Raw genomic sequence first — 24,966 nt, 5'->3', positions numbered from 1 at the left:
GTGGCTGGGCTTCTGCCTATGGCTTCCTGTCCACTCCTGACACCCACCCTTTTCCCCAGGTGCTCTGGAGACAGCAAACCACTTCTCAGTGTCCCTGGACACAGCACCCTGTTTCTGGCCCCTTGGCCTTTGTTCACAAAGTCATGACTCCCCATAATGCTCTCCCTCACTTCCCTACCCACTTCTCTCAAGTTCAAGAGCTCCTATTTATTTTCTCCTGTAGCATTGACCTCAGGTGTCCTCTCTCTAGAATACCTTCCGAAATGCCTTGCTGGTGGCAGGGACCCCCCCCCCCATGCTTTCATAGCATGTACGTGCACACTCACACACTCCCATGATCATCACACACACACACACACACACTCCCATGATCATGACACACACACACTCACACACTCCCATGATCATGACACACACACACACACACGCTCTCCCATGCCACCCACCCATGCCGCCTCCTTGCACCTACCTCACCGCATTGTGAGGTGTCTCTCTGAGTACTCACAGGCTTCTGCGAGCTCCCTGGAGACAAGACCTGTGCCCTTGGCAGACTGGAGTTTGCTCTCAGTGCTTATTCCCTTTGTCCCAGAATCACTACCTAGACCATCACCATGGCTTCGTAGTGGGTATAATAGACTCCTCTGCCTTAATGCCTTTAGGTCTGACAAGGGATTTGCTTCACCCAGTGATGTCAGCAGAGCCTTTAAATGTGCTTGGGTGGTTTGCCTCGTCTCTTGCTACCCTGAGAAGAATGTGCTGCAGGTAGCCTCTGGACCGAGTGGAATGTGGGGATGTGGGGATGTGAACAGTAGACCCGAAGGCAACACAAAGGCTGACCCCAAGCCCAGCCAGCCCATGGCCTGAAGCAGAAGTCCCTGTTCAACGGCTGACTTGGTTATGAATGAAGGAAATCGATACTTGCTGTAAGCTGCTGAGATTTGGAGGATGTTTGTTTTGCAGCATTATTGCAACAGTAGCTGACTATGACATCATTTATCCTTGTGTTCCCAAGCCCAAACCTGTTTGTTGAATAGAGAAACAAAGACATTCTTTGATTCAATACCTTTCCAGTGTGGGTTGGCTCAAGTCTCCGCACCACCCTAGACCTTTGCTACCTCTTCTTTCCAAAGGGCATCATAATAGTTGCTTTGTGGGGTTGCTGTGAGGATAAATGAAATAATGTGGGGAGAGCTCCTGGCACTTTGTGTTCAATAAATGACATTTTTCTTTCCCCATCTCTGCCCCTTACCATCTTCTTTTTTTTTTAAGGTTTTTTTTTTTTTTTTTTTTAAAGTTTACTTACAGGGGAGGGGCAGAGAGAGAGAATCCCAAGCAGGCTCCAAGCTGTTAGCAGAGCCCAATGTGGGGCTCGACCCCGTGAAACTTGAGATCATGACCTGATACAAAGTCAAGAGTTGGATGCTTAACTGACTGAGCCACCCAGCCTCCCCTGCCCCTTACCATCTTTAAGTGAGCTCTTTGGTTAAAAGGATCAGGGAGTAGAGGAAGCTGAGATGGGCTGGGGTGGTGGGGAGAGGGGAGAGTTTACTCGAGATTCTTGAGTCTCTGGCCCCTTTAACTCCAGCTGGGGAGCCTCTTTATAGTCTTCCTCTTTCCTGCCTCCTTTACCCCCAGAATTCTTCCTTAACTCACTGCCAACTTGCTCCTCTGGACCCAGAGAGGAGGACTTACCCCAGATCCCAAGAATGGCTCAGCGATTCCCTGGCCCAGCACGTGACTGGGGTGCCTTAAGCGGACAGGCAGCTTGTACTTCCTCTCTCAAAAGCTAACTGCGATGTCAGTGCTCCCGACTCTGAAACTGCCACACTGTGAGGACACCGGAGCTGGCTGCATGGGGAGAGGGAGGCTGTGTTGAGGAGCACTGAAGCAGTGAAGCCTCTTTGGACTATCCAGGTCAGCCCAGCCCAGCCCAACTGCCAGCTGGGGGCAGCAGGGTGGGTAGCCTTAGTTGATGCCAAACGGAGCAGAGGAGCCTTCCAGATGTAGCCAGTCAATCCACAAATTTGTTGGAAATAATACCTGTTTGTTGTTTTAAGTCATTATGTTTTGAGATAGATTAATAGATAAATAGGGGTGCCTGGGTGGCTCAGTCAGTTAAGTGTCCAACTGCAGCTCAGGTCATGATCTCACGGTTTGTGGGTTCGAGCCCTGCATCAGGCTCTGTGCTGATGGCTCGGAGCCTGGAGCCTGCTACGGATTCTGTCTCCCTCTCTCTCTGCCCCTCCCCCACTCGTGCTCTCTTAAAAATGAATAAATGTTAAATTAAAAAAAATTAATAGATACACGAAGTTCTTTCTCTACCATACATATGTTTTATATAATACGTGTAATGTTTATGTTTTATAAGATTTTATTTTTAAGTAATCTCTATACCCAACGTGGGACTCAAACTCACAACGCCGAGATCAAAAGTCACATGTTCCACCGACCGAACCAGCCAAGTGCCCTTAATGTTTATTTTTATTAGTCTTTCTGAACCATTTGACAGGAAGTGGCAGAAATCATGACCCTAAATATTACAGTGTGTATCTCTAATGAATCAAACATCCTCTTACATAACAGTAAAGTTATCAAATGCAGGAAATTTAACACTGACACAATATTAGCAATCATTTTGCCCCATTCATATTTTCTCAATTATCTAAACATTGTCTTTCTTAGTCTTTTTTTTTCCAGTTCCAGGATCTAGTTCAGGAGAATGCATTGTACTTGGTGGCTGTTATCAGTTGTGTGTAGCTGCATAACACGTCACTCCAAAGCTTAGTGGCTTAAAACGACCATTTTTATCATCCCGCAGTTTCTATGGGTCAAGAATCTGGATGTGGCTTAGCTCTTTCACTCAGGGTCCCTCAAGGCTGCAATCCAGGTGCTGGCCAGGGTTACCATGATCTCAGGGTTCAACAGGGACAGGATCTGCTCCTAGCTCAGTCCGCAATTGTAGGCAGGATTTGGGTCATAGTGGAATGTCAGCCTGAGGGCCTCACCGCCTGGCCACACAGGGCTTTCCATCGAGCAGCTGGCAATTCCGAATGGCAGAGAGGAACCAGAGAGAATGTAGCAAGACAGCTATCACAGTCTTTTGTAACCTAAATTACAGGTCTTTTGTAATCCAGAAATGACATTCCATTACCTTTGTTGTAGTGTAGTCATTGTAGCTGGTTGGCAGGTCTGGGCACACTCAAAGAGGGGGAATGTACAAGCGGGTGAAGGTCAGGATGGGGGTCATTGGGACCATCTGAGAAGGCTGCCTACCACGGTGCTCATGTGCTCACGTCTCTTTTATCTCTTCTAATCTGGAATGGCTTCTTAGTCATTTTCTTTAGCTTTTGTGTCCCTGACATTTTAAATATTACAGGCCAGCTGCTTTTTTTGTTTTGCTTTGTTTTTGAGGGAGAGATAAAGTGAGTGCATGAGCAGAGAGAGGGGCAGAGAGAGGGAAAGAGAGGAAGGCGGGGGGAGAATTCCAAGCAGACTCCCTGCTCAGTCCCAATTCAGAGCTTGATCCCACGACCCTGGAATCATGACCTGAACCTAAATCAAGAGTCGAACACTCAGCCAACCGAGTCACTCAGGCGCCCCCCAGGCCAGCTGTTTTATAAATGTCCCTCAGTTGGGGTTTGTCTGATGTTTCCTTGTGATCAGATTCAGGTGATGCATGTTTTTGGCAGAAACGCTTCATACTCAGCATTGTAAGCTTCCCAGTGTACCGCATTAGGAGGCACATGATGTTGGTGTTTCCCCTTACTAGTAATTTTTTAAATATTTATCTCTTTGTTTTTGTTTTTTTCAATATTTATTTTTGAGAGAGACAGAGAGACAGACTGTGAGCGTGAGAGGGGCAGAGAGAGAGGGAGACACAGAATCCGAAGCAGGCTCCAGGCTCTGAGCTGTCAGCACAGAGCCCGACATGGGGCTCAAACCCACAGACTGCGAGATCATGACCCCAGCCGAAGTTGACGCTCTACTGACCGAGCCACCCAGGCGCCCCTCATGTTTATCTACTTATTTCTGAGAGAAAGGGAGAGCACAAGCAGGGGAGGGGCAGAGAGAGGCAGACACACAGAATCCCAAGCAGGCTCTGGGCTCTGAGCTGCCAGCCGAGAGCCTGACGCCGGGCTTAAACCCACGAACCTGGGAGATCATGACCTGAGCTAAAGTCGGACACATAACTGACTGAGCCACCCCCAGGCTCCACATTCTTAACCACTCTGCAATTCTGCCTCTGGCCTGGAAAGTTCTTTTTTCAACAGGGTACAAGTTTTTAATTTTTCAAACAGGGTAAAAAACATAATACAAAGCAAACAAATAAAAACAAGACCAAATCTCTTGGCAGAGCATTGTGAGAAGAAGTTGAGCCTGGAAACCATTATAGGATGAAAATTCCCAATGTCCTGTCAGACTTTTACCCTTTCTCTCTCGTTGGCAACCAAGATAGCCTTAAACGAAGGCCCAATTATTAGCTGTCACGCCAGCTCAGAGAAACCCGTTTCTTCCCATTGCTGGTCCCTTTATCTAGAAAGCTCTGTCCCATCTCTGCCTTCTCTTCTGCTTGCAGAATTCTGGCTCATCTGGGAAGCCCAGGCCTGGGGTCTTCAGCTGTGAGAATAAGGCTGTAACACTAAACGATTCCCAGGGCGGACAGTCACATAACATTCCATCTGCCCCCTGAGGCCCCCCAGGACTGTGCAAGCCTGCGATCTTGTTCTAGACATGCCCACTCCCTTACCCCCAGCCCCAGTCGCCCCTCACATAGCACATTGTATCATTAGTATTTATTTAGACATAGATCTGTCTCCTCTGGACAGAAGGTGGGACTATGGCTTATCTACCTCCCTGGGTCCCAATATCTAGTAGGTGCTCAATACATCGTGGGTGAACACAGGAATTTCTCAGTGGCCTCCTGTGCTCCTCCTCCCACCCCCTACCTCAGTAGCACAATCCGCTCTCTAATCTGGGGATGACACAGTCCTAGGTTTCAGCCTTCGTATCCCATGACATGCTTACAAAGTTCTGGCACTAAAATCCCAGACGCCTCCCTGACAAGGCCAGCAGGTGAAATGTAGCTTCTTGAGACAGATCTGTGAGGCTCAAAGGAGGCCCTCCTTTCAGAGAAGAGGTGATGGAGTCTGGAGAACCCCTCCCCTCTGGAAACTGGTTGGGGGGCATGCAGACTGATTCCAGAGCTCCGGTCCTCACCCTGTGGATGCTGAGGCCAGAGCAGCCGAGGCTGCAGGAGGTGTGGAGAGGGACTCAGGATGCTTCCCCGGGAGGTGATTTAGGGTCAGAGTTTCAGTCCCCTGGAACAGGTTACAGAACTATTAATAAAAGAACTGAAACACCCACCTGGGCTTTTCTGCGAAAAGAGACACCAAGGTCTCACTTCACAGTCTGGAGCACTCCACCCAGGTCCCCTCCAGCCCACAGTGCTGGGGGAAGCTTGGGCTGGTCTGGATCTAGATAATAAACAGGGACCTCTGACTTCTGCCCCCTGTAAGGATTCACCCCAGGTTAGGCCGGGGTCATGCTCTATTCTATTTGGGTTTCTTTTCTACAAATGGTGAAGATGACCAGGGAGACAACGTGTAGATGTTAAGGTTTTTGCTTTTTTTAAAAAAAATTCTGATTTCTTCTTTCCAGGAAATGGCCTGTTGTGTCTAAACCCTGTACTATCCCATTTAACCCCAGGACCACTGTCTTAAAGAGGCCTGACTAAGCTCAGGCGCTGTGTTGAGAAGACTCAGAAGAACCCAGCAAGCCCAGATCAAAGCCAGGGAGGCCGGGGCACCACAGGGTGCAGGCACCTAACGCGGAGGGGGCCCGGGGGAGGGAGTGTCTCGGCTTGTGTTGCAATTCCGAGCACTTTACCCAGCTCCAGATTCAGTCGGCCTTGTACTCAGAGCCGGCGCTGCCCAGCTGGGCGCTGCCCCGGCGCGTGGGAAGCACCCCGGTCCCCACTAGTGGTCCAGCAGCACCCACCCCACCGTCCCCCCCGAGGCGCCGGCTGCCCAGGAGGGTGGGAAGATAAGGCGAAGCCGCTCTGGCTGGCCCGCGTGGACCCTACTTCCTTCTTGCTTCCCGGGTCTCACACTAGGGGAGCTCTGAACTGGAGGCGCGAGCAGGCGGTCGGGCCGGTGGGTGACCTGTGACCGCCCAGAGAGGGTGTGCTTTGGGCTTCGGAAGCCCTGGGGGCCGTCACTCGGCTCCAGCACTCCAACCCCGGGCCTAGAACTGGTGCAGCCCGAGGGATGTCTCCGGGGAGGGATAGGAAGGGAGGCTCTAGCTGGGTGAAGCCGCGAAGATCTCCACGCCGCCTCTCCCCCCACCCCGGGGCCGGCAGCTCCTCCCAGACTCTCTGCGAAGAGGTAGGGGATTCGAGCGGCCCCCAGCGAGTCCCCGGGGAGGGCGGGCCGAGGTGCGGCGCCCGGAACAAAGGCCCACAGAGGGGTCCTGGAGAGCGCGGCTCCCCGGGGGCGGGGGCGGGCCCCCTCCCTCCCCCCTCAGCTCCTCCCTCTCCCCCCCTCCTTCCACCCAGAGGCCGGGCCGGCGCGCTGCCCAAGCTGCGCCAACTTCGCCAACGGTTCCCAAGTTGCCGGGCGCGCAGGGCTGGGAGCTGGGTGGGGTGAGGAAGGAGAGGAGGAGGAGGGCTCCCCGGGCGCCTTGGACGCGGTTCAGGAATCCGCCGCCGCCGCGGGCCGCTCGCCGGCTCGGGCCCGAGCGGGGAGGGCGCCCGGCAGGACCGCTCGCCCGCTCGCTGCGCAGGACGGCGCCCGCCTGGCGCCGCTTCCCGCTCGGTGTGCGAACCGGCGGGGCCGCGCCTCCCTCCCTCCCCGCCGCCGCCGCCGCCGCCGCCGCCGCCTCCGGGGCGGGCGCAGAGCCCGGGCCGCGAGCGAGCGGAGCCGCGGAGCCGCTTCTGCCGGCTTCTACGCGGAGGACGGCAAAGTTGCGAGCGGATGCTGCAGGCGCCGGACCCCAGCCGCGGACGGTCGGACCCGCCCCCGCCGGAGGAGGCTCGGCGGCCGGGGTAAGTAGGGCGCCCGCGTCCCGGAACCGCCTCGGAGGCCCGCGGAAGGCCGCCCAGCCGTGCGCCCCCCGACCTTCCCCGTCCGGGCGGCCCGCCAAACTTTGGAGGAAGAGGGGGCGAAACGGAGCGTGGGAGAGGGAGTTCCCGGCCCAGGGAAAACTCCACGGGGGCACCCGCCACCCCCAGACCCACCCCGCACCCAGATTCACAGCTGCCAGGTAGTCTCAGCTCATCCTGCCAGCCACAGACACATCGCGCCCTCGCCCAGAGCCCACGCCGCATGGACCCCGCACTCGCCGCAGGCCGAAATGTGCAATTCCGGGGGCGCCAGGGTTTGGATGTTTAGACCAAGCACACCCTCCTGCCCTCGGATACATTCACGGTCTTTGTCTGCAGCCCCCCCCCCCACCTCCCAGTATGGAGCCCCCAAAGCGTGATGGGCCGGGGAAGAGCCGTCTTGTCTTTGAAAGTCGTGGCCGGCACCCCGAGGCTAGAAGTGGAGAGGGGGAAGCAGACACTGCGGTCGGATCTCGGGGTTCGGCAGGAGCGAGTCTGGTGTGGAAAGTCGGTGTCTTGGTGATGTGTCTGGGTGTGCGCAGCCCTTCCGGAGGCGAGGCCGGGAGAGAGGAGGGAGTGATTCATAAAACTCAGACCCGGCGTGCTGGGCTCTGAGCAGAGTGGAAAAAAGCAGCAGGCCGATGCTACCCTGCGCTGCGCGGGACAGCTGGGTGGTGGTAGTGACAGAGCTTGAGAGGAAAAAAACAACAGACCCTTCCCCACTCGCCCCCCCAGCGGATGTGCTTCCTCAGAGGGACTTCCAGGAGGAGCCGTGGAGGAGATTCCACCCTGGATGTGTGTGTGTAACCCGGGGTGGGGGGTGATATTGGGGGATGTTTAAGACTCCCAAGGTCAGGAAGGAACCAGGGCAGTGCCGGAGCCCTTTTCATTTTCACTGCACCTGAAGCTGTGCTTGCTTTCGGATGCCCTGGTGTGCTGGGGCCCTGGAATAGTTCAAGGATTGTCCTGGACCCAGCCCAGTGCTTGGCACACAGCTGGTACTCAATATGTAGCAGTTTGACGGTTAGTGACACCAATACTTAACGTTTGCTAAGGACTCACTATGAGCCAAGCCTGGTGGCCTCACCTGGGTTGGAATTGGTCTTCCTGCAGAGAAGGAGGCCCTGATTTGTCTGGAGAAGCGGCCCAAGCAGCAAGTTTCACTGTGCCCTATGGGCTGGCGCTGCGGTCTTGAATCTCATCATTGGCCTATGGTCGCCTAAGAGGGGCAGCAGGAAAGTCTCCATTTCTGTCTCTGGCTAGGCAGGAGATGGTGTTGCGTGCTTCTTCCTGGTTCCTGGGGGCCTGGCTGGAAATGGGTCTCGTGAAGGGTGTGGGGGCTGTGTCCTCAGCAGGGGCTTGGCTCTGTGGTGGCAGCAGGTAGAGGGGGTAGTCACAGTCCCTGTACTGAACACTTTGGGGGGGGGGTTCTCTGTGCCAGCTGGCATGTGTTTCCCAGAGGAGCTGAAATCTTCCTGGAACTGGAATTGCAAGCAGTCTTGGGAGTGATTCCCTACTGGCATGGGATTAAGAGCATGAGAGGATATGGGACAGCCTGGCCATGGAATCACAAGGAAGTGTGTCATTCCCCTGCCCCTTTGTGAATAGGGTCAGTCTGCATTTCAAGCTTCTAAATGGTCTAAATGCTGAAATTAGCAGAGTTCGTGGGCAGCACCAGCACTACATGGTTGACCCCAGATGAGAGACAGAGTGACCTGGACTTGGCCACCTCCGATTTCAGGTGGCGTGGCACAACCAGTTCTTCCCCGTATCACCTTCCCACCTTGTGTCTTCTGTGATCAAGAGCTCTACCTACATGATCTCATTAAGCCTCTCCATCCCTATGAAGTTAGCATTTTATGGTTATTTTGCAGATTAGGAAACTGAGGCTCAGAAAGTTAAGTAACTTTTTCAAAGTCACACTGCTGATGAGTAACAAAGCTGGGATTTGAACCTGCACGGTCTAACTCTGGAACTCATGCTGATGCTGTCTCCACAGCCAGGCTGTCTCCAAGGTCGCTACTTGGTGCCTCCATGGCAACAAAGAAGCAACGCTGGCTACTTACTAAGGTGGTCCTGGGGCCTCGGACTGTAGTCCTTTATCCACACTCTCTGTCCGCACTGGGTTATACCGTGGGCCATGGGAAATTAAACTCTGGGTGGCTCCAGGTTGCTAGAACCTTCCATGTAGATCTGGAGTTGGGGAGTGGTAAGAGATTTGGAAGTGAATTGAGGGAGATGCCACTTGTGACCCTACAAGTCGTAAGTTTGGGTTCAGGAGAAAATGCCAGGTAAACATCCTCAGATGGTACTTCTTTTTTTTTTCCCCTAACCCTCACCCGAGTGGAAATCTGTTACACAGGGAAATCGGCCCTCACCTGCCACTGCCTGCCTGGTGAATATAAAGGATTGGGTAGTGGCTGTGTTCCCACACTTGCCATGTGCCCCGGGGCAGTTTGTGGTCTCCAAGAGAGATGGGTGGCACAGAGCTGGGATGGGGGCGTAATGCATGGCTCACGTGGTCCCTAGCTTATGCTTTCCTATACGCGCCCCACAGAGGCACAGCGGTTATCATCCCCACTTTACAGATGAGCAAGTGAGGCTCAGAGAGGTGCAGTGAATGCCTAAGGTCACGCAGCTAGGGGCCAGCAAGCTATGCTGCCTTCAGGCACCCCTGCAGGCACGTAGGGGCTGCCTTGGTCTCAGTCTGGTTTGTACTCTGTACCCCGCAAGGGCTGAGAGAGCTGCCTCTCACCACTCTGCCCACCCTCAACTCCGGCCAGTGTGTCTATAGTGTGGAAAAAACTGGCAACCTTAAAGAAGGAGCAGAGGATGAGCACTACCCAGCTGGCCCCTGCCCACCTTCCCCAGGAAGCCCACCTTCCCCAGGAAGCCCCCTTGGGTGAGTTCCAAGAGCCTTGACAGTGCCGAGCTGCAGAGATCAGAACCCTCTTCTGCCTCCATGGACATGCTGTCCAGGATAGAGGTTGGGAGACTGGGTGCAGGGGGTGGGGGGACTGCCCTACCCGAGGGACAGGGGCTGTGTGCCCTGGCTCCATCCCAGTGTCTGAGATGCGGAGGTACTTAGGAACACTGTCAGGTGCTGGGTGAAGCCCAGGGAGCGGCTGCAAGTGAGCACCTCTGCTGGGAAGTCATAAAGCAGGGCAGCCATGGGGATCATAGCCGTGCGGAAACCCAGAAGTCCCTGTGCCTCGTGAAGTCAAGTAGGAGGAAAAGAAAACAGCCCTCCTTTTCATTCCTGAAACCTAAATAAGAAGTAAATGTCACCTTTCCTTCCCTGGTGACTAAATAGATGATAGAATGCTGCTTGTCCTGCCCTGAGCACGTGGCTTCCACAGCTGGGTGCGGGGTGGTCCCTGGCCAGCGGGCAGCCTGTTCTGTGCTTGGAGGTGGACATACTCGGTCTTCAGCTCCATTGCCCCAAATCTGGCTGCTTGCTCCCCTGCCCTTATCCATGGGGGGGGGGGGTGCGGGGAGGCTACAGGAGCCCCCGGACCACCCGTAGCTTCATATCCACCCTCTGTTCCTCCCCTTTTCGTGTCTCCCCTCCCCTCCTCAGCCCCTGCTCCACAAAGATGGCTGTGTGCTGAAGGACTGAGTTTCTCTAGGCCCTGGGAAATTTATCACTGGGGTTCTAGAGGACTCTGAAAAGGGTTTGGAGGAAAATGTGGAAAATAAATAAGCCAGTTCCTAGTTCAGTGTCTCCTGAATACCACAAGTAAACAGCCATCTCGGATGCCAGCCTGGGAAGCGCTGTTCTGGCCTTGCCCGGTTACACCTAGCTTACTGGCTGCCTTCACCAGCTCCCTCCTCCCTAACCCCTCCCTGCCTAGCCCCTCCTTTTTGACTTTGGGAGCCTTCAAAAGTCTGGGCCACTGGCCTGTCCTCATGCTGTGGGAGGCTGGCACACTGGCCGCCGGGACCTGGAGGAACATGTGGGAGAAAAGTCTGCCTAGGGTTTCAGCTCAACCCTGTTCCACCTGAGCAAGTCTCTCGGCCTTGGCCCCACTCAGCGAGGCCAAGGGTGGTCTCTCGGTTGGTGAGTTTTACTTTGATGCTGGAGAATGGTGGGGCTTTTTCCAGGTTTGCGGCACCTGATGAGGGTGTCTTAAATGTCAGTTTCGAGTTGGATGGACCAAAGCTAATTTTCCCCTCTTGTGTCCATCCAAGGTGGGGCTCACTTGTGAAGAAACCCATACATTTATACCTTGAAGGGCTTTCTGGACTAGCCAGAATGTCAAGGTTCTTTGCTTTTGGCTGGAGTCATAACAGATTAGACCATATCAGCTTCGGGTACTGGTGGTGTAAGCTCACCCCGCAGGTTTCAAAAGCCCCAGCACGGTTGTAAGTTACTATGTGTATAGGGTAGGAAGCAAATTCATGATTGCCTAATAACTTCAGTGCATTTAGTTGACCCATTCTAAACCCCAGCACCTAGTGAGGAGAGAGAGCTGGGCCTCTCTGGGGGCGGCGGGCAGTTGCTGGCTGGGGCCCAGAGGGTGGCTGAGGGGTCTTTCCATTGGATGTGAGCTGGGTCAGCAAACGCAGACCTCTGATCTGGGGAGCAGGCACTGCCGGAAGGCTCTGGGTCCTGCCCATGGCCGGGGAGTCCCTTTGTCATGCTGCAGCCAGGCCTCAACAGAGAGAGGACTTGGGACTGAGCCCCGTAACTTGCAGCCTTGATGGGTTGGCGGGAAAGAGACTGCATGCCCACATGCTCACAGACCGTCCCATATGTCATGGGCTGAAATGTGCACGCATATATATACACACAGACTCTCTCTCAGATATGTACCCCCCCCCGCCACCAAACACAAATATTTCAGTAAACAGCTGGACATATTATATACCAAAACCTTTGTAGGCACAAGTATGTGCGTACACAGATACACAAACACAGAGACACGCTCATTCCAAAAGGCAAATTATGTAGTGGTTAAGAGCACATATCCTAAAGCCAGAAGGCCTGCAGTCCTGCTTAGTAACCTTGTGACCTTGGGCAAGTTACTTAACCTCTCCTGGCGTCAGTTTCTTAATGGGTCAGAGCTTCGTTCACTGACAGCCCTAGGTCATAGGTAAGAGGGCTGTCAGTGAATTAACATCTTTGAGGAGTTTCGAAAGGTGCCTGCCTATATGCAGAACTAGGTCTGTGTCATAAGTATTCGTCACCGCACACTCTCTGCCCCAGATACTCAGTCCTAGATTCACAAGACTTCTCAGAGAGGCACTCAACAAACTTGTTAGTGAATGGAATCAGTCACCTAGCACTTTCCCAGCGCCGAGCCTCAGAATGTGCGGCGTGTGCTCTCCTAGACGCAAATTAGAATTCATCAGGAAAACAAGTTCGTCTTCCCTCAGAAAGCTCATTATTTGAAAACAATGTTGGTACTAAGACCCCCAAAGAGGGATGAGATTCCTTTAGCAGCAGAGGTTTTCAAACTGGGTTCCGCGGAGCCCCAGCTCCGGGGCCTGATGGGAGGGGGCTCCAGGCCTCTCCCCTGCCGTGTCTGTTGTATGCATTGGGCTTCGAGGCAAGTTCAGAAGATGTAGCCGCGGCCTAGCCATTTGAAAGCCCCCTCTGCAGGCGGGCCTGCTCCGCTTCCTGTGTGTGTGCATGCCTGTTCAAACACGCCGAGTGGGCGCCCCTGCGAGCCCACATGGCCACCTGAGGTGGGGCCCCAGGCCTCCCCGATCTCTTCCCCTCTTCCCTCTTCTCCCTTCCCCTCCGGCTGCTCTCACCATCTGCAGGATTCCGGGAAGTGCTAACATGTCTGAGCCAAAGCAGCGTTATCAGAGGAAGTATTTTGAAAACAAACTGGGCCTTCTCCCCCCCCCGCCCCCCCCCAGCCTGAGGTTACACCAGTTTTCAGCAAAAAATTTCACAACTCGCATCACACCGGGGGCACATGGGCCTGGCTGCAGGCGCCTGGCGCCCCTCCGGACCAGGCCTGGGGCCCCTGGCTGCAGGGTTAAGGACAGCCACACCTCAGGAGGCCCGAGGTAGGGAGCTAGGACCTGTGGGGAAGGGGAAGTCAGCCTCACGGGGATGGAGGAAGAACCGAAACCCCCTTGACCCTGTCTTATTTTGTTCGAGAGGAGCTGTTTCGCTGGTGCCAGGCACATGGCTGGTGCCAGGACCCGGGGGCAGGGGCCCGGGAGGCCGTAGTTGTGGCAGCTCACGGCACTGTGCTCTTAGAACCTTCCGGGCCTGCGCCCGTGTTCTCACAGGAAGCTCGTGAGGGAGGTTTCTTGTTATTGCCATTCTAGAGGCAGGCAGACAGAACCACAGAGGCCGAGTGAGTTGCCCACATCCCCCAGCCCGGCAGTGCCAAGCGGGGTCTGCGCCCCGCGGCCCGGCTCCCCCAGCTCCGCCACCCAGCCACAGCGCTGCGGTGGGTGAGCCTGGCCGCCGTGCCTGCGGCCCCGGCAGATGCAAGGAGAGTCATTTCACAACTGGCCGGGGCGGGCCGCTGCTCCCTGGCCCGGAAGCTCTGGGGAGGCTGGCTTCAGGGGCAGCTCCGTGGGGGTCCTGCGGGTGTCAGTTGGGGCCCTCGGCCTTCCCCGGGCTGCCCTGGACAGGGCATTTCTGATGGTCCATCAACCTCTTCTGCAAGGCGGGCCATGTGCTGAGCGCCGCTTCCCCTTGGCAGTGATCTGGTGTCAGGAAATGGCATCAATGGCAGGAGAAGGGGTTTAAACTACCAGCAAGGAGGAACTGGCAGATCACGGCGTTCCAACCAGACAGGGGCCCCGCCCTGAGGCAGGTGCCGAGCTGCTTGGGGTGCCAGTGGCTTCCACGGGCCCTGTGATCTTCGCGGTGGGTAGCATGCCCCGGTCTCCCCTTCCCAGCCCTCACCTTATCTTCACTTGTCCGCTTTCCAAACTGCCCTCGTTCCCAGACGCACACCTGCTCTCTGCAGCCTCTCCAGCTGCCTTTTCCTGGTGGCCAGCTCCCGTTCAGCCTCAGGTGTCACCTCTGGAAGCCTAGGTCAGCTGCCTGCATGTCCCCCTCGTCACACTTGGCCAGCGTGTGGCCAGCGTGTGGCCATTGCTGGTTTCAGTCTGTGGTCCCCTGTGGGTAGTGCGCTCTGCGAGGCAGGACAGTGTCTGCCTCATCCCCCTTGGTGTCCCCAGTGCTTCCGCAGCCCCAGTGAGTCCCCACCTGACTGTGGAACCGTTAAGTGACGGATAGGACACAAAGCTACCCCGCGCGGGATGGGACAGTGCTCAGCCTCCCAGATGGGATGCACCTGTTAAGGGAGTGGTCTGAGTCTGCCCCCTCCGACTCACGGTGACTCCCACCATGACTCAGCCCCATCAGCGAGGGCTTCTCAGTCCTGTTCCCTTGTAGATAGATGTCCTGTTCAGCCCCTGCAGCCCCTCCAGGGTTCAGCCCCACCCCCGGGCACTGTCGGTCCCTGGTGGCTCAGTCCTTTCTCCTGAGCAGAGAGAAGGAAGGCCAGCTGGCAGGCTCCCTGGGTGGGGGTGGGGGTTCCAGCCGAAGCCCTCAAACTACTCTTGCAGAAGTAGTGGAGCCCTGAGTGCTAAGTTTTCCTCTGGGCCACCCAGGGAGATGCATTAGGTGCTCCCCTCCATCCCTACCCTCTGCATCGCCTGTCCAGATGCCTGCCAGGGAAGGGAACCCTGCTCCCCACCTGCTGTGTGACCATGCCAAGTTGCTTAACCTCTCTGTGCCTCATTTGTAAAATGGAGATGCTAGTAGTACCCACCATATGCGGGTGATAGGAGAATAAAATGTGTCCCTATACAAGTGTTTACAGCAGTGCCTCACATGTGGTAAGCATCAAGAAGAATGGCCTATTATTGTTTTAATAAATGCAGCTAGAAAAGTAAATTGAGGTCAGATCATAGAGGCCCTTGAATGTCATATTTTTCATTTGCTAAGCACCTGCCGTGTGCCAAGTATTTTACAGACCATCTCACTAAGCCCCCTACAAGCCAGCGAGGTTGTTAATAATGTTTCCATTTTACAGATGAGGAGACTGAGGTTTAGAGAGGCGGGTTAACCCACCCGAGATCACTTGGCCAGGAGGAGTCAGGGGCAGTAATGAAATCCAAGTCTTTCTGGCAGTTAGGTCTTCCCTCCGTGTGGAGATTGGGGAGAAATGACAGGCAGATGGGGGTCCCAGATAGGAGCACTGACACCATAGCCACGGGTCCCTGGGGCAGGGAGGACAGGAGGTGCCAGGGGGCGGAGAGGTACTGTGCAAGCCTGAAGGGTGAGGAGACAGGGAAGGCTCTAGGCCACACCACACAGCTCCCATTCACAGCCCAGGGGCACCACTGAGTCACTCTGGGAGAGCATGACATCACCAAGTCTCACTGTCCGCTGCCCCCCTGCCAGCCTGCCCTCTGTGGTTCCCTGGTGTCCTCGTGCCCAAAGTCCTGCAAGGGACCCCCACATCTTGTGTAGCAGAGCCAGGTCAGCTTTCTGGCTTCCTGTCCTGAGTTCTCTCCAGCTGCTGTCCCCCACCTTCCCGACGTTCCCTTCCCTGCCTGGGGTCTCCCATGCCCCCACTCACACACTCAGCTCTGGCAGGAGCTCCTGGAAGTGGTGATGGGCATGAAGAGCTTCCAAAAGTACATCCTTGCCAGGCTGCTGATGGGAGTTCTGGGAATTCCAGTGTTGGAACCACTTTTAAAAAGTAAAGTCTGGTCGAGTTGTGTGCCCAGCACTGACACAGGTCCCAAAGGCCTCTGCCTTCCTCGTAGGTGCAGCTGAGACTCTGAGAGCTCTGGAAGTACTAAGCAACCTCAGGCTGAGTGATTTATTTGCATCTGTCTGACTGCATGAGGTAGCCCCATTTTACAGATGCCGACACTGAGGCCCAGAGAGGTTAAGTGACTTGTCCAAGGTCACACAGCCCAAAAATCCAAACCCTCAGCTGTTCAACTGTGCTCTTAGCCACCCCCCCATGCAGCTGCACAACAAGCCATCAGAATCATAGGAGATGGGGTGTATGAACTATGCCAAACAGTGTGGTGCAGACAGGAAGTGCCAGGAGAGATTTCATCTTTCAGTGTGGATCACTCCTCAGAGTTTCTTGGAGATTGTGGATCTGTGTAGGAGGTGGCAGAGAGCACCCAGCTTCTTGGCCATGCAGACCCTGCTGACATGGCCATGGGGGGGGGGCATGAAACTCACCTCTCTGGAAGGAACACAGGGGTTCAGAGGACGTCTGTTCTGTTTTTGGTGGGTCAGACCTGGCGTGTGAGTCAAGAGAGGGGCTCAGTGCCAGCTTCCGCAGCCCGGTCTGCAGGCGCAGGATGCCAGGCCGACTGACGCAGCTGCCGCTGGGACTCCCAGCTCTGTCCTGTCCCGCCCTAGCTGCCTTAGCTGGGAGGAGGGGCCCATGGCCAGCCCTGTGCTGACTGGTGCCCTCACCCTCCGCAACCTGACAAGGGAGGCATGGTTATCCCCATCTTCCAGGTGAGGACACTGAGGCTTAGAGAGGCTTTCTGGCTCACCTGAATGCCCTTGGCTGGAAAGGGGAGAAACAGACTCTTTTTCTTTTTTTTTTTTTAATATTTTTTTATTTATTTCTAGGAGAGAGAGAGAGACAGCGTGAGCAGGGGAGGGTCAGAGAGAGAGGGAGATACAGACTCTGAAATTGGCTCCAGGCTCTGAGCTGGCAGTCAGCACAGAGCCCGACGTGGGGCTCAAACCCACAAACCGCGAGATCATGACCTAAGCGGAAGTCGGACGCTTAACCGACTAAGCCACCCAGGCGCCCCGAGAAACAGAGACTCTTAAGCTCTTCTTTCTGCAGAGACAGAGGGAGGGAGGAGTAAGCCTGCCCTCTGACACGGAGGGTACAGGCCAGCTCTGTTCTCAGGCTTGCATTTCTGCGTCACTGTGCAGTCACTGGCTCCCTGTGTTGCAGAGAGAATGGCCCTCTGGGGTGAGAGAAAAGCTCTGATTTCCCTTGGGCTGTGAGTTACCGTTTTTCCAGGAGTACTGTTGAAGCAGTAGGGGCCCTCGGGCTTCCACTTCCCGGGCTGGCTCAGTGTCCACCAGCCAGCCAGCCTCGCCCTAGTCCTGTCCTGGAAACGAAGGGCCTCCACGGCCTTATGAGAGACCTGGCTTAGGTGATTACTCAGCCTGGGACTCAGCCGACAGGTGCTGGATTCCCAGTGGTCCCTCATCCCCTTGTTAACGCCCAAGTCCCAGGCTAGCGCAGTCCAGTGGCGCTCCCCACAGGTATGTGGGGGTCCCCCAGGATTCCACAGTCTGCAGGGTGGCTCCTCCCGACCCCGCCCCCCCCAGCCCCCAGGACCTCGAGGGCTTCAGGGGTGGCCCCCGCCCCTCACACCTAGAAGGGAGGGGACCCAAGCCAGTTACTCGCCCCACATAGTAACAGTTTCCGGAGTTTTCACTTTCCTTGCAGGGCAGGCTCTTAAGTGTGACTTTCTAGGGACAATTCCGTTTCTCGTTGCCTCCAGAGCTCCTTTTCGGGCTTTGCCTCTGCTTAAATTCAGAGGCCTGTTAAAATGACTTCTAAAATGGGCTTCTCACTTCAAAAGACCTCTGCCTCTACCTCTACAGGTAGAAAACTGGTACCTGCTTTTAATTTTTTGTTTTTTAGTCTGATTACATTTTGCGAATTAAGTGATACATGCCCATGGTCCAGAATTGGAAAGGTACCAAATGATGTGTGGAGAAATCTCTTTCAAATTGAGGCACAACAGGGGCACCTGGGTGGCTCAGTCGGTTAAGCGTCCGACTTTCGCTTAGGTCATGATCTCGCGGTTCGCGGGTTCGAGCCCCACGTCGGGCTCTGTGCTGACTGCCAGCTCAGAGCCTGGAGCCTGTTTCGGTCTGTGACTCCCTCTCTCTCTGACCCTCCCCTGCTCATGCTGTCTCTCTCTCTCTCTCCTAGAAATAAATAAAACATTAAAAAAAAATTTCTAATCGAGGCACAGCCTGGAGAACAGCTGCCCCAGACAGAAAGTGTGATCACCTCCCACCCCCCCCAAGTTGTGCTCGCTGCTTCCCAGCCTCCCCGCCCCCCCCACCCCTAGCCCTCCCCCAGCAGTCGCCTTCAGCTCCACCCATGAGACACAAAGACTCCCATGGGGGTGGGAGGGGGCTGTGCTTTTACTCTGGGGGACTGATGATGGCTGAGGGCTCTGGGGACACATGGGGTTTGGGCTCAGCCTTAGGGTAGACTTTGGCCAGGCATGAGGAGGGAGGGGATGGCCCCTGGGCTCTGCCTGCTCTCCCGTGGGAATGCCTTCTTTTCTCTGTTTCCACCCAGAGATGGACCCACAGCTTTGTTATTTTTTAAGTGATGGCTTTATAGTTTTTATAATAATGATAGATGCTTCGTGTGCAAAGTTCAAGTAAAATGGACAAACGCAGAGAAGAAAGCAACAAATCCTCCCTCCGTCCCACCACCCAGATGTAATCAGTTAGTTGTTTCGTACACCTACTTCTCTAGGCACATATACATGGAAGAGGGGAGGTTTTATAAACACGGGGAAATGCACAGTTTAGTTTAAGTTTTAGGCCAGTGTTGTAAGGAGGCCATGTGCCCCAAAGCAGGCCCTCTTATTGTTCAAGGCCTCCATGAGGGCATTGTGCAGGGGAAGGGAGCTCGCACGCAATGATCTTTAAAACCTCCTAATTCAGACCAGTTACAAAAGGGGAGCCAGCTTGAAACAGGTCCATACCGGCTCCAGAGCAGTGCTTTATTAACCTTTGGACCAAAACCTCAAAGATACACAGAATTGAAACAAAAGGTTTATGAAGCCCATGTGTATCTTTATTACACGTGATGCACTCTGATATTTTCAGTTCTATACAATTCTATTTTAGTTTTTACAAAAAAGTTTTGTTGAGGGGAGCCTGGGTGGCTCAGTCGGTTGAGCATCCGACTTCGGCTCAGGTCATGATCACACAGCTTGTGGGTTCGAGCCCCACATCGGGCTCTGTGCTGACAGCTCAGAGCCTGGATGGAGCCTGCTTCAGATTCTGTGTCTCCTTCTCTCTCTGTCCCTCCCCAGCTCATGCTCTGTCTCTCTCTCTCAAAAACAAACATAAAAAAACATTTTTTTTTTTGAGTATGTGGACCTACCAAATTGATGGCAGGGTGGGGTTTTAAAAATATTACTCTAGAAGAGTGATTTTCAAACTTTACAGCAACCTTACCTGCAGAACTTGCTGGAACAGCTTGCTGTGCCCACCCCCAGAGATTCTGATTGATGAGATCTGGGGAAGGGCCTGAGAACATGCATTTCCACTAAGTTCCCATGTGCTGCTGCCACTGGCCCTGGACCCCAGTTTGAGATCCGACCGGCCTAGATTGTTTTTTTAAAGCAAGGTGCTTCCTGGCAGAGACTTCCAGAGGACTTGCTTTATTCAACAGATGAGAATTGCCAATGGCTAACACAAGAATTAGGTCTCTGACAGTTTTGTGGGTGCCACTCAGGCCACTCACTATCTTTGGGATCTTAAATGCCACCCGCCTGAAATCCAGCTCACACTATTAATATCAAGTGCCGAATGCAGAAAAGGTCTGCTAAGCAAAGGGACATTTATGCCCAGCCCTGGTTGAATTAGTTGCCTCTTAAATCTCAAGCCCACAGAACATAAAACCCTCCCAGCCCTTTTGAAAACACTGCTCTTCTATAGGGAATGAAAGGTGCCATTTACCATGCAGAATTCACCTTTCTGGTTTTTTAAAGGGAAGAAGGCAAGTCAGGCATAACCACCCCATGGGGAAGGCTGTTCCCCTCAGTGCAGTTGGGGTCTGGTGGATTTCATTGGCTGTTGCCGGATTCCCAGCTTTCATCGGAACCGCGTCCTGACGTTGTAGCTGAGCGCGTGCATCAGCCCTGGGGTTTCCCAGCCTGCTGACTTTCTGAGACTGGCCTCTGCTTTACGCTGCTTCTGCTCCTCCAACCACAGAACTCTCAGCCCCCACTCCTAATCCTCCCCCTTCACAGCCTTGGGGCCCCCTCCCCAGTCTTGCAATCCTCTAGAAGCCAACCCTCATCTGGGAGCAGCCTCGTGAGGGAGGGAAGTGTTAAATGGGCACAGAGCCCCTCTGTTCCATTAACAATGGCCCGTTGATGACTGGATTCTGCCCAGGGTGGGCCCCCTTGACTGGACTTTGGGGAGGAGGAGGGACTCCAGCCCCCACCAGGCAGCCATTTCTGGGTGTGAAGTTGATTCGAGTCTTCAGGCTCTACCCACAGAACCTCATTCTTCAGGCCCTGATGCAGCAGTGAGAGACCCGCTTACCCTTCCTGTCCCTTCCCAGGGGCAGTTGGAGGCCCCAGGAGTGACTTAGTTCAGTGTGATTCAACAAACATCTATTGAACAGCTGCTGGGCAGGGAGGCTCGGTGCTAAGTAGCTGTGGGGAATGAGAATAGCCACTGACATGAATTCAGTGCTTATTCTGGTCGACCTCATCCCTGGCTGCTCAGCCGAGTCACTAAGGAGCCTATATAAGCATTTCAGTGTGCGGATCACCCCACCCTAGATCTTCAGGAGTGAATCTCAGGCCCTGATATTTTACAAAAGCTCTCCGTGATTCTCATTCCCAGTGGAGCCTCCTATTGGTTAGATACTGTGCTAAGCATTGAACTTGTAGTGCCCATTTTATAAGGTAGATGCTGTGGGAGGCTAAATAATGGCTCCCCAAAGATGTTGCCACATGAACCCCATTATGGATGTGTTACTTCCCCATTGTAAAGGGACTTTGCAGTGTGACTAAGTTAAGGATTTTGAGATAGGGAGATTACCCGGGATTATGTGATGTGCCCAATGTAAGCATAACAGACCTGGTAAGAGGGAGATTGAGAGGCAGTTGCTTAAGTGTCCGACTTCAGCTCAGGTCATGATCTCGCAGTCTGTGAGTTCAAGCCCCACGTCAGCTCTGTGCTGACAGTTCAGAGCCTGAGCCTGCTTCGGATTCTGTGTCTCCCTTCTCTCTCTGCCCTTCCCCTGCTCATGCTCTCTCTCTCAAAAATAAACATTAAAAATGATTTTTAAAAAAAGAGGGAAATTTGACTACAGAAGAGGAAGTCAGAGTGATGCCTCAAGAAAAAGACTAAACCAGCCATTGCTGGCTTTGAAGATGGATAAGGGGGCCACGAGCCATGGAAAGCAGGAACTTCCTTTTCTTTTCTGTTCAATTAAACTTTTTAGATTCTGTAAGTCTTTAATTCCGGTTCGTTAACTAACACACAGGGTTATATTCGTTTCAAGTGTACAATATAGTGATTGTATAATTCCATACATCACCCGGTGCTCATCATGACAAGTATACTCTTTAATCCCCAATTTTTAAACTCTTTGGGGTTTGAAAGAATTAGAGATACATGTGCAGTTTTAGGAAATAATACGGAAAGATCCCACAAACTATTCCCCAGTTCCCCTTAGGGTAACCTCGTACAGAACCCTCCTACAAGATCACAAACAGGACAGCGACACTAAGCATCGAGACAGAGCACCGCAAGGATCCTTCATGCCGCCTTTTATAGCCTTAACCACGTCCCTCCCGCTCCCTCTCCCAACTTAGCACCTGACAATACTAATTCTGTTCTCTCTTTAGTTTTGTCATTTCTAGAATTTTGTATAAATGGAATCATGCAGTACGTAACCTTTTGAGACTGGCTTTTTTCACTCAGTACCCCTGAAGTGCATCCAAGTTGTATGTTGTAGTAGTTCATGCCTTTTTTTTTTTTAAGTTTATTTATTTATTTTGAGGGGGCGGGGGGAGGGGCAGAGGGAGAGGGGAAAGAGAATCTCAAGCAGGTTCCATACTCAGTGCGGAGCTCAACTTGGGGCTCGATCTTGTGACTGTGAGATCGTGACCTGAGCCGACATCAGGAGTCTGGTGCTTAACCCACTGGGCAACCCAGGAACCCTAGTTCAGGCCTTTTTATTGCTGAGTAGTGTCCCGTGGTTTAGGGGAGCTGGTTTTGAATGGACTGCTCTAACACAGCCCTAGAAGCTCCCCAAGACCTTGTGTCTGGAGTAAAACAAGGAACACAGACCTGTCCACTGGCATCCATCCCTGGTCAGCAAGAGATCAGCAACCCTCCCACCCCTACCGCCAACCACCAGTCTGGTCTTGCTGCTGGGCTGGTGCCACGGGCAGGTTCTCCTTAAGGAGGCCAGATGGGCTAAAGCCTGGCTTTCAATCCTTGCCTGCTCTAGGTTAGAGCCACCCACGGCACTTTCAACAATCAACGCCCAAGCCATACCCAGACTTATTCACTCATAATCTCTGCGGGGTGGGACCCAGGCCTCAGTAACTTCTGAATACCCCCTCTCCCAGACCCCTACCCTGGCCAGGTGACTCTTCACCTGCTATCAAGCAGAGTGCAGGGGCGCCTGGGTGGCTCAGTCAGTTAAGCACCGACTTCGGCTCAGTCATAATCTCGCAGTTTGTGAGTTTGAGCCCCACGTCGGGCTCTGTGCTGACAGCTCAGAGCCTGGAGCCTGCTTCGGATTCTGTGTCTCCCTCCCTCTGCTCCTCCCCCACTTATGCTCTGTCTCTCTCTCACTCAAAAATAATAAACATTAAAAAAAAAAAAAAGCAAAGCGCCAGCTGACTCTTAGCAAAGGCACCAGAGCCATGCTGCCCCTCTAGCCATGGCAGACATCACCAAGCAATCATAGATAGCAATCTTCTCCTATGAGATGTACTTTTTCAGATACAGCGCTCCAGACAGCCACTTCCAATTGATCAGCCTTGGCCCAGGAGTTGAAATTGACTTGCCCTCCCAGCTGGGAAGCCTGAAACTATTTGGCAATGACCAGGTCCAGGCCTGAGGTCTGGCGCATTACCTGAGTGTCCCTCCTAATTGTGCTTTCTAGTGACCAGTAGTCATAGCGGCAGCAAAGGCCACTGTAGGCAAGGATTGTGTGGGCTGGTCCCACAGGAAGGCAGTGAATCCACCTGTGCCCTTCCCCTGCAGCAGACTACATCCCAGCTGAGCGAGAGATGTGCAAGAGGAGTGCACAAGCACAACCAATAGCTACTAGTGTGGTGGGCTCTGGCTTATAAAGACCAGCCTGTATGCAGAGCCTCCCACAAACTTATCTGCTGCTCGCAACAGCCCTGTGGGACTAACCCAGGCTCAGAACAGTTACATACCTTGCCCAAGGTCACCAGAGTGATTGGGAGAATAGGGACCTGATCCAAGTCTGATTCCAAGTCCAGAGTAGACAGCTGACTACCTGGACCTCTCCCCACCTTCAGACTCTGTCTCCTTCCCCAAGGCCAGGTACTGGTAGACTCTGTTATGGCCATAGATCAGCTCAGACCATAGCAGAAGTCAGTGTGGGTTAAGACCCCTCTGCACCTCTCTCTCCTACCCCTGACCACCTCCACAGATGCGGTACTGGTTGGATTGTGGGCAGAACTTCCCGGTGAAAAAGGGAAGAGACTGGGTCCTGTTTTTTTGTCACAAGGAATAAAGCCCCTTCCTACTGTAAATGGACCATTCCATGGGGGCTTGAGGAAACTAGAGGACTGCAAGTACCTGTTTCTTCTGCACAAAATCCAGTAGCAAAAGAAATTCCTTCTATCCTGTCCTTTACTTGGATATTTTACTTCTGCCTTTCCAGGCACAGAAATTTCTGGAGTCTCTTCAGGAAAGTCAATAAGTAGGATAGAGCAGGAAGGAGAACTGGTAAGTAGTATTGAGAGTTTTTCCTACCCAGTGATCTCAGAAATGCTGTAGTGGAATTATCTTCACAAAGGTGCAGAGTCAGATAGGAAAGCTGTGTGACCATATTGAAGGCACCCCAGGTACCCCCATAGCAGCCACAGGCCTCTCCTGAGCATGTTGGCCTATGATGTCACACGTTTCTGGTTGAAAGGTTGCTGATCAATGAAACTAACAAAAGCCCCCAATCCCGCAAATGAACACAGCACTTTGTAGTAGTGAGCATGACCAAAAATAGAAATAAAAGGGCACATAAGGACTGAGGGAAGAAAAGAACTCCATGGCCCAGAAGATCCCTAGCCTTCTTAGGCTGCTCCTCCTGAAGTAAGAATGGCAAATATGTGACACACATGTCACCCTGTTCCCATCCTACACACATGGCGGACATCACTAATCAACCACCTCATTGTTTTTCACGGAAAACAAGCCTGACCTCACAGGGCTCTAGGCCGTCCATACCAGTCTATCGGCTTTGGCTCATGGGTTGAGAATTATTTGCTGTCCTCAGCTTAACGGCATTCTTTGGTTCAAGATGCTGGAAACCTGGTACTGTCACCACCTATGTCAAAGCTCTCTCTTCCTTGTGCTGGGTTGTTTATCACAGAGCTTCTTAGACCCACTTGGTCATTTAAGTAAACATGAAGCACTAACTATAGCAGGCAGTGGATTAGAACCCAATTCTGTATACTCTTTATTCCAGTTTATTTTATTTATAACCACTTTTATTTGGAAAGGGTACTAAACAAACAGAGGTAACACATTCAAGCAATACAAGAAGGTATCCATGAAAAGTGGGGCTCGTTCCCACCCCTATTTCCCAAGTCCCCCTCAACTGCTCTTGCCAATTTCTTGTTCTCTCTTTAGAGGCATTCTGGGTACGAGCGTTTGCATGTGTCCACCCCTGATTTTCCACAGATAGCAGTAAACCTCACACGCTCTTGCCCCTGGTTTATTATATCACTCATATCTTGAACAGCATTTCACATCAGCCCATACAGAGCTGCCTTTTTCTTTTTAATCAGCACAGAGTATTGTGCTGATAAAGGTACCATCATGTATCTAACTAGTTTTTTGCTTTGGAGACGGGCCTTTTCTTTCTTTCTTTCTTTTCTTTTCTTTTTTTCTTTTTTTTTTTTTT

The 24,966-nt window shown here is 53.2% G+C and overlaps 1 protein-coding gene across 1 annotated transcript in view; it reads left to right on the top strand.

Annotated features, from left to right (window-relative positions):
- Positions 1–6,664: 6,664 nt before the first annotated feature.
- Positions 6,665–24,966, top strand: part of CHST3 (carbohydrate sulfotransferase 3) — a 32,796-nt gene continuing 14,494 nt past the window's right edge. Inside the window, exon 1 of the mRNA XM_039255566.1 lies at positions 6,665–7,042. The gene's annotated coding sequence lies outside the window, so the exon portion shown is untranslated. The remainder of the gene's footprint in view (positions 7,043–24,966) is intronic.

This window comes from Hyaena hyaena, unplaced genomic scaffold, assembly GCF_003009895.1.
Source record: "Hyaena hyaena isolate Hyena2069 unplaced genomic scaffold, ASM300989v1 scaffold_531, whole genome shotgun sequence".
NCBI classification, from domain to species: Eukaryota; Metazoa; Chordata; class Mammalia; order Carnivora; family Hyaenidae; genus Hyaena; species Hyaena hyaena.
Note: the sequence above shows the minus strand (reverse complement) of the source record. Positions and strands in the feature narration are given on the sequence as shown.